The following is a 12,805-nucleotide window of genomic DNA, read 5'->3' as shown; positions in this document are numbered from 1 at the left end:
CTCCAGGCTGTGGCCAGACAAGGGGAGAACCTCCTTTCCCGCTCTGGCTTTCTCATTCCCCACCTCCAGTCCCACTCCCTGCCATCCAGGGACTGACTGATGAGCTGTGCCAATGAACAAAGAAAAGTAAGATGGGAAGGGGTAGGGAAGAAAGTGTTAAAATGACTGAGGGATCAAGGGCAAAGGAGAGAAAGGCAGTGTCCGGGGCAAGAGGTCCCCTTACCAATCTGAATATCATAGGAGTACACAGGGTCAGACAAGAAATATTAGACTTTGTGGGACATTCAGTCTCCGTCTTAACCACTCACTTCTGCCCCTTGGCACTTAGCATGTTGTGCCATTTAGCACAATAGGTAAATAAAGAAGAGTAGCTATTTTTTCAGTAAAACTTTGTTTATGGAGGCTGAGATTTAGATTTTGTAAAATATTCACGTCACAAAACATTCGCCTTTGATTGCTTCAATCAGTTAAAAATGCAAAAACCATTCTTAACTCACATACCAACATAACCAATGGGCTGGGTTTGGTTTGTGGAGTGTGGTTTGCCATCCCTGGTTTAGAATAAAGGTCCCGTATAGATGAAGAGCTGGGACAGGTCAAGGAGCACAGAGAAGCCATTCCCAAACCTATACTCCTGTGGGTTCCAGATGGGATGGGATATGGGGCAGAAAGTGAAAAACAGAACTGTTTCTACACTTTCATGGGGGGCTTCCCTGGCTAATGATAAGTGGTTTAGGAATGAGCCATACCACTCCTTTTCCCATAATCAAGGATATAGCAATGGGGTTTTACATTGCTTTTATATTAATTAAACTTTGAAATCCTGCTTCCTATATTTCTATAAACCATATTATGGTATTCAAGAAAACCCATAACGAAACAACAGCCATGCATATTTTGACTATGATATGCTCCTCTGGCTACCAACAAAGCCAGGTAACGCCTAGGGGTGTGCCTGTGAACAACTGGGCCTCACTGTGGCCCCAACTGCCCATCTGGGTAATGGCAGCACATCCTATCCAAGTCTGAGACCTGTTCTTGCCCAATGGGCTGCTTCCACTTGTAAGGCTCTCAGATGTTCTGCGGACACACAGTGTGTTATTTACTCTCCCAAGGCTCAATCTCTTCACCTATTAGATACTAAATGATCTTTTTAGATTCCAAACACTTATGTGGTCTTTCTTGGAAAATACTTAAGAATCCTCGAGCTTTGCCTTCTCTCCCAGCAACATAGCTGAGGGGTAGCTGCACACCAACATAACGTGATTAGGAAGACTGACGTACAAGATTCTTGACAAAGAGCCCAGCCATTTTCCTTGGCCTGGGCACAAGTCTCCAGATTTCCTTAAAATTAATCATCAATATCATGTCCAATTCAGACTCTAAAACCCGCTCAATCTCCCCTCCCCCTGACCCGTTGCACCCAGAATACAAGGATTCATGTTGTTACATTTTCCTTCTTTTCTGCTCTCTGGAAGCAGGCATTGCTCCTTGTTAGAGAAGATGTTTGAGATGCTCCTGCTGACCTATTGCCTTGTCTATGTTCCAAGAGCTCGAACTCCCCAGGCACCACCCCAGACTCTTTCTCCTCTGACACTCGTAATCATTGAGAGGTGAAGACAAAGAGAAGGAGTCAGGGAAGAAGACAAGCCCTGGAGAAAACGAGGATGCATGATGAGGATTCTTGTTCCTGACACTCCTGCTGCCCTCAACCAAGCCATGATGGGGGCGGGGGGGGGGGGGGGCGGGTAATGGATCCAGCCACTAAATCCACCCAGGACCCAAAAGTACGTGATCCACAGAACTCGAACCCGAAAGGACCCCCACAAAGAGATTTCATAGAACCAACGATGGAAAACTCGGTTGTGTACATTTCCAGCAAATCCAAGCTCACAGGACTTGCTTGGTTGGTAGTGGAGAGCCCTCCCCTCGCTGCTAGGGTGTGGGGAAGGTGGATACACTTTTCCCAACTTCCCGGATACAGTCAAAAACCCACTTTCTGCCGCAAGTCACAAGGTTGGTTCGGCTGGCTTCCCACAAATCTGGTTCTGAAGGAGGCAGACAGCTCCTCTGAAAACATATTCATTCTCTTCTCCCATTTGATCTTTCTTCCACATGCTTTTTGGATTAACACTGGCATTTTGTTTCCATCTGTTTTCAACTCTTGCTTAGAAACGTCCAAGTCAGCCTCTAGCCTCTACATGGCTGGTGGGGGGGGGGGGGGTCCTCTGCAGGGCACTGCTCCCCAGCAGGGTCCGTGAAAGATCACCTGTTCATCCTGCTTCCAGTCCACAAACACCGAGTGAGAGCCCCCTGTGTGCCAGGCATGGCGCTATCTATCAGGCGCACCAAGGTGCCATGTCACGCTGCTGGGCAAAATTCAGTACAGGCTCCTGTGCACTTGAGCAAAAGCTCACATCATTACAGTGACCTGTAAGCTGTAAGATACCCCCCTTCCCCCCCCCCCCCCCCACAGCCCTCTGACCTCACCTCCTGCACCTCTCCCTCTGAACCCCCAAAGCCACCCTGGCCTTGCTGCTGTGCCGTGACCACGCCTGCCCCCTTCTGGCTTGATGCCTTGCTGTTCCCTCCTTTCCCCACCCCAGAATGTCCTTTCCCCAGAGTGGCTAACTTCCTCACCTTCGAGCCTTTGTTCAAATATCACCTTTCCACAAGGCTGATACTGACAATCCTGTTGGAAGCTGCCACCCTTCACCAGCACACCTGACCCCCCTTTTTACCCGCTCTAAATGTTCTTTCTCTGCAGCACTTATCACCCTACTTCCTTGGCCCGGTTCCCTAGAAAATGTAATTTAAAGGAATACGATCCAGGGAAGTGGACATGAGGGAAAAGGGGGTAGAGCACAAAAGCAGGGAGAATAAACCTGAGGGAAAATGTTTCCAAATGCCCACAGTGTTGTAAAAAGTGAGGGCTGGGTCGCACAGGACAGCTTCAGAGAGTCTGGATGAAGCAATGCATCTCCAAACAATCTGCCCAAGAGAGAAGAACGTAGCCTTCAGTCTCTGTCTCTCATTGGTCAAAGTCCACCCTGTGGGTCTGAACACCCTCATACATCCAAGCGATGTGAAAGCAGATGAGCCCAGAGGGGGCTCCTCACCTTCATGGGAACAGGAAGCTGCAGAGTGGAAGGTGGGAGTTGAAAGATGCAAGACAGGCACTGGGCGAGTGCCTATGGGGCGTGCCTGGAAGCAACCTGAGGGACACTCCTTGCAACTGGCCCCGCAGCTGTAGGAGTGGCAGCAGTGGGTGGCCCAGGACTGCCTCAAAATGCAGGCACCAGTGGCCCCAGGCTGGCAGGCACAGACCAAGCCGTTGCCAGGCCAGTCCATGGATCCTGACTGTGCATAAGCTGAATCCTGCATAACCTTCCAATATGGCATCCATCTCCCCCAACTAGAAACTGAGCTCCACAAAGGCAAGATCTCTGTCTGCTTGTGTTCCCTGATGCACCCCAGAAGTCTAGGAAAAGGCCTGGTGCAGGATAGGTCCTCAGCATACTGTTGAAAGAATGAAAGGGCAGTGATAGTGAAGGAGGTACAGACCCTGCCTTCAATGAGCTTGCAGAGCCCGGGGGACATAGACAAGCCAATGGCTCAGCGCGGTACAAAACAGGAGTGCAATTCGGGTGGCAGACCAGGCAGCTGCAGGAACACTTAGCAGAGCTGTGGGCAACTGATCTCTGAGACCTGGTGATTTGACTTTAGAGGCGACAGGTTATGCCCAGCCTGGTGTATCCCATAAAACAAGGACACTGGAATAGAAAGTTGAGATCTGGGCTCTAAGCCCAACCTCGGCTGTGAATCGGCTGTAAGACCTTTCGAGAGTAATCACTATTTATCAAGTACTCACTTTCTGCCAGATCACAGTAGGAGTAATTTACTGTCTCAGTCCATTTGGGCTGCTCTAACAGAGTACCATAGACTGGCTAGCTTATAAACAACAGAAATGTATTTCTCACAGTTCCAGAGGCTGGGAAGCCCAAGGTCAAGGCGCCAGCAGATTCGGTGTCTGGTCTGTAAATGGCCACCTTTGTGCTGTGTCCTCACAAGGCAGAAGGGATGAGGGAGCTCCCTGGGTTCCCTTTATAAGAGCATTAATCAGGTACAAGAGGGCAGAGCCCTAATGGGCCTAAAGGCCCCACCCACTGACACCAACACTTTGAGGGGTAGGTTTAATAATATATGAATATGGGGGGAGAGGAGGCCCAAATATTTAGTCCATGGCATTTACAAGCATCTTTTATTTCATTCTTACAACAATTCCTTGAGAGAGATATGATGATCCTCATTTAATTAGACAGGCATCTAAACTGAACCCAGAAATGTTCAACTAACCTACCCAAGTTCTCCTGGCTAAGAAGTGGCAGAGCTAGGATTTGAACTTGCAACTTCTGCTGCCAACGTCTAAAGCTCATAAAAACCACCCTCTCGCCCCATACGGCTGAGTCTTGGTGCCCTCTTTTGTAAAATGGAAAGATTAGACTACCTAATCTTTAAAGTCCTTTCCTGCTGAGCTGCATCCTAAACATGTCAAGGTCAAAGAGAAGTGATCCAGCCCAGACTTGGTGGCAAGTGATTGGATACTGCCTAGGACAAACATACTCATGCTATACTGGGGGCCTGCAGCCAGGTCTGAGTCACCAGCAGCTTCCGTCCAGCCCCAGGCCAGTGAGCACGAGGCTCTCTATGCCACACACGAGGACATGCACAGGACATCAGCCTGGCCAGGGAAGAGGGATCACCTGAGAAACTTGACTCGATGTGGCATCCTGAAGGTACACATAAAGACAGAGTGTCTCCGCAGTTCCAAGCTATGGAACGTGATTGTTGAAAGCCTACTTACTCATCACGCAGAGCCTTAACATTTGCAGGTTACCAGCGCAAGTGCAGACAAAGCCTGTGACTCGGCTAATGCATCTCAAAGTCTCCATCATCGGTCCAGATGACCACCGTCCCACAGAAATGTTACGTGAGCCACATATGTCATTTTACATGATCTCATGGCCACACTTTAAAAAGAGGTGAAATTAATATGGATAACATATTTAGTTTAACCCAATCTATCCACGATATTATCAATGCTGTGTGTAATCCATATAAAAGCATATTGAGACATGTTATGCTTTATTTTTCATACTAAATCTTTGACATCGAGTGCATCTTTTACTGAGAGCACCTCTCGTTCAGAAGCCACATTTCAAGCGCTCAGTACGAATCAACATGAACCACGTGAATTACGGCCTGCTGAATTGGACAGTGCGAGCCCGGCGTCCTCTGGTGCTGATGGGGAACACACACATGCATGCACACACTCATGCCAGAGCAGCACAAATAACAAGGAACTTGACCTGGGGGCAGAGCTGGGAGCGGGGGAGGCCCAGGGGAAAGACACCGACCTGAATTCACGCACACAGAACGCAGACAAATGAGAGGAAACCAGCCCTTCGTGGGGACAGAAGACATCTGGCTTGCTGCCCTTTGAAGTTCAATTCACCTTCGGATCTCAAGAGTAGCAGGCCAAGAAAAAAATACCAGAGGCCCTCAAACGACTGAGGCAAGAGGTCAGAGTTCCTTGGTCAGTTCCTTGGAAAATGAGATTCATATGAGATTCGGGAGAGGGGAGAAATTTGTCAAAAAATCATAAAGTTAACAATTTGTATATTTAAATGGTGTCAAACCACAGGAGCCTGGCGTCCTGACACATTAATGAAAGCCTCAGCTCCATACTCATTTACACGGAAAGTAATTGCTGCTCGAAACAGATCCACAGAAGCAAAGGGTAGCAGACAAAATGTGTGTTTTTCAAAACCGAAGGACTCGGAGACTGCTGGGGGGATTGTGGTTTTCCAGGAATGGGATGGAATGAAACGGATTTTTAAAAGAGAAAGAAAGAAAAGAAAACGTTTCCAACCGTCCTTTGTAGCCTCCCCCACCCCACCCCACCACGCAAAGCACTGAAGGAAGGGTCCGCCACCTCCTGTCCGCCACCAGGAGAAGGGAAGAGGCTGGTAGCTCCCAGGGCAGACGCCCCCCGGGGCCCAGCCTCCCGGCCTCCCCCCCTTCAGGAGCGAACCACATGGGCGACGCCTCAGAACTGCACTTGGAGAGTGTTTACTCGCTGCGTTTGTGAGGCCGAGACTGGAGCCACATGGAAGGCACATGCAGGATGTGCTGTAATCATCTTCTGTTTATAATTCTGACAGAAGGATGGCAGAGTCGAGGATGGGATTGATCCGGTTCCAAATCTATTTCCTGGAGTCAGATTTAAGAGAGATGTTAAGGGCAGAGTCTCTAACGATGTGGGTGCAACAAGTTACAAGTTTATTTCTATTGGTGTTTGTACAGATTTTTTAAATCTGTTGCTTTCTTCTCACACGTTCAGCCCAGCCCCGCCAGAGCCCACGGAACTCTGCAAACTGCCTCCTCTGATACATTCTTATCAAATTCAGAAAAATCTGATTTTCTAAGAGTTCATTTACAGGACAACAGTCCCCTTTCGCTGTAATGCCTTTATTGTCTTTTTATTGTTATTGTTCAGATTTTAAGTGTTACCATCTGACAATCTTGTTCATTCTCAGTGATGTTAAACACCCATCCAATCATAGTCTGGTTTCCAAGTTTCTCCCTGAACGACCAAAGCTTACAATGGGTCTGCTCACATTCTCTGGCACACCCATGTAAGAAGACGTTTTGAGGTCTGAGGAGTCTCCTGTCTGAGCTGGCCGCTCCCCTGGAGCTGCCTCTGAGTCATTGTTCCTCTTTGTCTCTCTCGATTAGGATGGGATGTTTTACAGCTCTTGCTGGGAAGTAGATTTTCTGGGCTCCCTAGCATGGCATTTAAATTCTAGTCACATGCCCCAGGTAGGAAAGCTGCCAGGCTATGAAGAAAACAGGTGAGCTGGAAAACCAACTCTAGGGACGACTAAGGGTAATTACTACCATCGCCACAGCACTTTACAGTTTACAGAGTGATTTCGTACTTGGTATCTCGTTTACCCTCACAACCATCCCAACGATATAGGGTCTTAACCTTCTTTTTACAGTGAGGAAACTGAGGCTGGGATTGCTGACACATCTCCCTAGGGTCACACACGTAGCTCACGTTGGAGCTGGGAATGGAAATAGCTCTTCAGACAAGAAACACAACCCAGCTCCGTCCATGGATCTTCTCCTGTAGGCATCAGCAAGTAATCCAGACCGCAGTGTGTGAGACGTGTTTAATCACAATGAACACTGCCCCTCTTTTGCTTAATGTATTTCGAAGTCTCTTCCCTCATTGCCTTTTGATGGTGTGTAGGTAAAACCATTCCAGTGTTCATCCAAAATGAATACAACGAGAGGGAAAAAGTAGAACTTCAACCAACTATGTATTGAGGGTCCACTGTGTGAGAGAAAACGTGATGCTTACTGTCAAGAAATTTCTATTGCATGAGCAGAAGAGCTATGGATTGTGGAGGGTTAGATAGCAACACAGAGAACCACAACCAGAGTTGTCACCAGGTCAAGGCGTTCGATGCAGCCTGGGCTGGGGGAGATTTTGTGGAGAAGGAACATGAGTTAAGCCCTGGGCGGGGACTCCCCAACTTCCCTAAAGACAAGTCACTAGGAGTGCTTGTAAAAGCACTTGCATGAAGAAGGCAGGAGAAAGGCCTGATAAACCTGTGCCCCAGATGATCCCTAACATAGGGAAGGCTCTGAGCCCTGGGAAGCATGAGTCAGCTCCACAGGCTTCGCCGCGGGAAGGGCTGGGGGAAGGGCAGAAAATGTGGCGAAAGATGGAGACAAGGTGAGATGTACAACTTAAGACAAATACGAAAAGAAGACTTAATTCCACCGTGAGGGCAGGGATGGCAAGAAGTTGGCAGACAGAAGGGCAGATGGAGGGAGGGGAGGCTGGGCTCAAGGAAAGGACTCCTCGCACCTGGCCCTGACACCACAGCTGGGTAGGGCCCTCCCTTCAGGTGCATCACTCGATGGACCTGTACTGGAAGCCCATCCTGGGGACCATGGCCAGTGCTTGTCCTCTCGTTTCCAGCTGAGGAGCCAGCAGGGAAGAATGATGTAAATTGCTGAATGAACATATGATTTTGCTCAATACCTGAATTGCTTTTTCTTTTTCACTGACATGTATCCATGACCGAGCCCTAGGAGACCCCAGGGATATGGTCCCAAAGGAAGCCTCTAGCAGCCATGGTGAAGGTGGAAAGGTTCTTGGTCTAGGGAAAGTCTGTGGATTCGAAGCCCACTTCCAGGAGAACGTCACAGGGCAAAATCATGTTTTGGTCCTTGGTTTCTTCCTCAATTAAATAATAATAATACCTAACCCTTATATAGCACTTACTACAAGCCTAGCATTGTTCTTTGTATTTTTACATGTTTTAGGCCTTTTAATTCTCACAACAACCATGTAAGGAAGGTTCTGCTATTGTCCCTGCTTTCCAGATAAGAAAACTGAAGCACAGAGAATTTGTCAGGTGCCCAACAAGTAATTGACAGAGGCAAGATTCAAACTCAAGTGGTGTGGCTCCAGAGCCCAAGCTTACCCACCGTCCCCACCTCCTCTCTCAGAGGAACAAAGTCTAGCCAACACAGAGAGAACAGGTGTAACTATAAGTGAGCATGTCAGCGTGCATGTACAGGGGACGTATGAGAGAGGAGAGATTGGGTGGTGAGTGGTACCACAGTAGATTCTAAGACAGAAGATGACTCTGGGCTAGGGTGCATTAGGAAGGCTTCGTGAAACAAGTCTATCCACCTGCCGGAGAAAGCCCAGAGGAGTGAAGAAGGTTCCTCTGGATGGCAGATAGGGGATTTGGGGTGAAAATGCTGAGCACACAGTGGGTTCATTCATTCGATTTGGCAGCCGTTTAGTGAGTTCCTGGCATATGCCAGGCCCCGGTGCAGACACAGGAGACACAATGGTGAGGCACCCTCCCTGACTTTGTGGGGCTTACGGTCTAGCACAGGAGATGGCCAAAAAAGAAAGCCAACAAATGAAAAGTGCTGAATGGCATGGAGAATAAGAGTCAGGTGACTCTTTTAGCTGGGGTGGACGGGAAGGCCTGTCTGAGGATGGGTCGGCCCAGCAGTAACCTGACAGGGCCTGGTGGGTGCAGGAAGTGAAAGACCAGCGTGATTACGGAGCATTGGATGGGCAGAGGTGATGGAAGGGAGGGCGGGAGACAGACAGCACCCCGAGGTCCCCAAGAGGAGACTGGAGAGTGGCGCTGTGGGGAGACATTGACGCCTCTAAGCAGGAAACAGACATTATCCAATTTATGTTTTAAGAAAAAATTCTCCGGCTGCCTGTGTGGAGAGTTAGCCTGCAGGGACCCAGTTAGGAGGGTACCGGGGAGGGTGGTGGCCTGCCAGGTGGCGCCTGAGGTGGGTGGAGAGAAGGAACGTGACTGGAAGCATATTTTAGAAGTAGAACCCACAGGCGCTTTGCTCCCACCCCCATGGAAGGCAGGTTGCATAGACAGCAGCATGATTTAGACCCCGCGTGGATGCCTTATTTACCAAGCCTAAGTCCAAAGAGGAAGGCGAGAAAGACCACACGCTTGCACGGCTTGTGCCGGTGGGAAGGACAAACAAAGGTTCACCCTGTTTTGGAAGAAGTGGGTCTATGCCACTCTCCAGGTACACACCACAACTCTGAAAAGTGGATGCGAGAGGACAGATCCTCTCAAGCACTTTCCAACCAACCGAATTTAGGGCAACGATCCAAACAGAAACAAGGGTGTTCTGTGCAGAGCTGAGCAAGGTCCCCATGCTTGGCGCTCAGGCAGACAGACAGCTGTGGTGACTGAGTGTGTCCCGGGCCACGGCGCCAAGCCAGGAGACCCTGGGCAGCAAGCCGACTCACAGAGCCTCGGAGAGGAGGTGGCCATCAGGGATGACACGGCCTCCCGAGAGCACAGCACAAAGGATGGGTGCTTGGGGCTCCGAGGGGAAAGGGAAGTCCAGGGGCAGTTCCGTCTGTGGCCATGGACTAACCACCAGGGACAGGGTCTTCTGAAAGTGGAGGAAAGCTGCCATCAGACTTAAAATTCTTAGTGTTATATTTCATTGTGAATAGAATTTTCCTTTAAAATTTTTTTATTCTTATTTTTTAGAAAGAGAAAGAGAGTGAATGGGGGAGAGGGGCAAGCAGAGAGAGAGAGAGAGAGAGGTGAGGGGGAGAGAGAGTGGGGGGGGGGAGAGAGAGAGAGAGAGAGAGAGAGAGAGAGAGAGAGAGAACCTCAAGTAGGCTCCATGCTCAGCACAGAGCCCGACATGGGGCTCGATCCCACAACCCTGCCATCATGACCTGAGCCGAAATCAAGAGTCAGGCACTCAACTGACTGAGCCACCCAGGCGCCCCAAATGTTCCCTTTAAATAAAACCAGTAGGTCCTAGCAAATTATTTTGCTAGCTTCCTAATTCTTACTCCTTCATTTATTGACAACAGAGCTTCTCACACTTTAACGTGCACATGAATCACCTGGGCAACTGGTTAACCTTCGGACTCTGGTTCAGTAGGTCTGGGGTGTGGTCTGAGATTCTGTATTTTTTTAAATGTAATTTATTGTCAAATTGGCTAACATACAGTGTATACAGTGTGCTCTCGGTTTTGGGGTGGATTCCCGTGATTCATCGCTTACATACAACACCCTGTGCTCCTCCCAACAAGTGCCCTTCTCAATGCCCATCACCCATTTTCTCCTCTTCCCCACCCCCCCCCACCAACCCTCAGATTGGTCTCTGTATTTAAGAGTCTCTTATGGTTTGCCTCCCTCCCTCTCTGTAATTATTTTTCCCCCTTCCCTTCCCCCATGGTCTTCTGTTAAGTTTCTCAAGTTCCACGCATGAGTGAAAACATATGATATCTGTCTTTCTCTGACTGACTTCTTTCACTTGGCATAATATCCTCCAGTTCCATCCATGTTGCTGCAAATGGCAAGATTTCATTCTTTCTCATTGCCAAGTAGTATTCCATTGTATATATAAACCACATCTTCTTTATCCATTCATCAGTTGATGGACATTTAGGCTCTTTCCATAACTTGGTTATTACTGAAAAAATATGGAAGCTTCACGAATTTGTGTGTCATCTTTGTGCAAGGGCCACGCTAATCTTCTCTGTATCATTCCAGTTTTAGTATATGTGCTGCTGAAACGAGCACAAGAGATTCTGTATTTTTTAATGTTTACTTATTTATTTTGAGAGAGAGAGAGAGTGAGCAGGGAAGGGGCAGAGGGAGAGAAGGAGAGAGACAATCCCAAGCAGGCTCTGCACCGTCAACACAGCCCGACTCTGGGCTTGATCTCATCCACTGTGAGATCATGACCTGAGCCAAAATCAAGAGTCCTGCTGTTTAACCGACTGAGCCACCCAGGCACCCCAAGATTCTGCATTTTTATTAGTTCTCTGGTGACCCATGCACTACACTTTGAGTAGGGAGGCTCTGGCCCAGTCAGATGTCCCTTTCACTGCCCTTGAATCCCTTCCTCACACCACTTTGACTTCAAAATAAAATTAGTTCATTCACTATTTATTGGAGTATCAGTATATACAAAGCATGGGTTGAGTGTTGAGAGAGATACAGAAATAAACATAATACAGTGTTCCCTTAAGCAAACTGCAAACAGGCTTGGTGGAGAGATGGTTACCAACATAGAGTATAAAGCCTGCCCTCCCCCAGGCCTCCTCCTACATTGGAATTATAATGCATTGCCCCACATAATCCCACTGCACCCTGAAATAGGAACTGTCTCTATCTTACATACAAGGAAAACCAGGCTAGGAAAAGTTAAGTTGATTTTTCAAGCTCACACAACCATTGAAAAGTTGGATTTGGATTTAAATTTGGATCTGTCTGGCCCCAAAGTTCAAATTCTTTCCATGAAGCCATACCAAGGACATAGATCTAAGTATAAATACCCCCAAACACTGGGCCTTATGTGATGCATGTAAAATAAGAAACACAAAGACCTTGCTGGAGGGGCTCAGCAGGTGAGGTGGTAGGTGACAGAAATTTGGAACTATAGTATATTCACTGAATTGGACTGGGTTACGAGAAAAAAAAAGGCAGCAATAAAGACTTCACATTGAGAATATTTTTTAATGTTGCAGAAGAGAGATCGGTTTCCTTGTTTGTTCATAAATTCTCCTTTTATGGACTGCAGTTCCAAAGTCCGGGAAGCCACTTGCCCAGCCAAGAGAGGCTGGCATCTCTGGCTCATGGTTCCAGATGCTCCCAGACGTTTTGTGTGCAAGCACCCAGAGAGAGGGCTGCCCATCCCAGGAGCAATCTTCTATTTCACATCCGCCTCGGACCCAACAGATTGCCGAGCTCAGCCTGGAAACCCAGGACGTGAACGTGCTTGGTACCCAGCCCTGTCCGGCTAAATTGGCACCCACATCACAGTGGGGTTTCCTTCCACGATCACAATCCCTTTTCAGGGCCTCTTGCTCCAAGTTTTGCCCTCTTACGTACACACAGACGGCTCGCTCTCCGTGCCCGCCAGCCACTGCTGGACTGACCACTAACGAGGAGCCCCCCGGGGCGGCCTGTCTGGGATTCAGAAATGACTCCACCTTCTCTGCCGCTTAGTCATTGTTATTGGGACGGGGACAGGAAGACCAAAAGCCATGAAAATGCAAGTCGCTATTGCGAGAGCCTCTCTTTACACCACCACCCTCGGGGCTCCACCTGAGCCCAGCGCTCCTGAACGGCGTCAAAATGTTCCGTGTCATCTTTGGAACAGGAAGGGCAAAGAGAAACAAGATGGTGTGTCATTA

At 48.5% G+C, this 12,805-nt stretch overlaps 1 long non-coding RNA gene and 1 other non-coding gene across 3 annotated transcripts in view; both read right to left on the bottom strand.

Moving 5' to 3' along the window:
* Positions 1 to 12,805, bottom strand: part of LOC113599175 (uncharacterized) — a 44,644-nt gene that overhangs the window by 21,681 nt on the left and 10,158 nt on the right. Inside the window, exon 3 of one of the 2 annotated variants that reach the window (XR_003419888.2) lies at positions 4,208 to 6,273. The exons of the other annotated variant lie outside the window; for it this stretch is intronic. This is a non-coding gene — a long non-coding RNA (uncharacterized LOC113599175). Of the gene's footprint in view, positions 1 to 4,207; positions 6,274 to 12,805 lie in introns of those variants that run through there. 2 annotated transcript variants of the gene reach the window in all.
* On the bottom strand, positions 11,080 to 11,186 carry LOC113599736 (U6 spliceosomal RNA). Its single transcript, XR_003420636.1, has one exon. It is a non-coding gene; the product is annotated as a U6 spliceosomal RNA (small nuclear RNA).

Source organism: Acinonyx jubatus, chromosome C1 (genome assembly GCF_027475565.1).
Source record: "Acinonyx jubatus isolate Ajub_Pintada_27869175 chromosome C1, VMU_Ajub_asm_v1.0, whole genome shotgun sequence".
Taxonomy (NCBI): Eukaryota; Metazoa; Chordata; class Mammalia; order Carnivora; family Felidae; genus Acinonyx; species Acinonyx jubatus.
The sequence above is the reverse complement of the archived record's forward strand: the minus strand, read 5'-3'. Positions and strand labels throughout refer to the sequence as shown.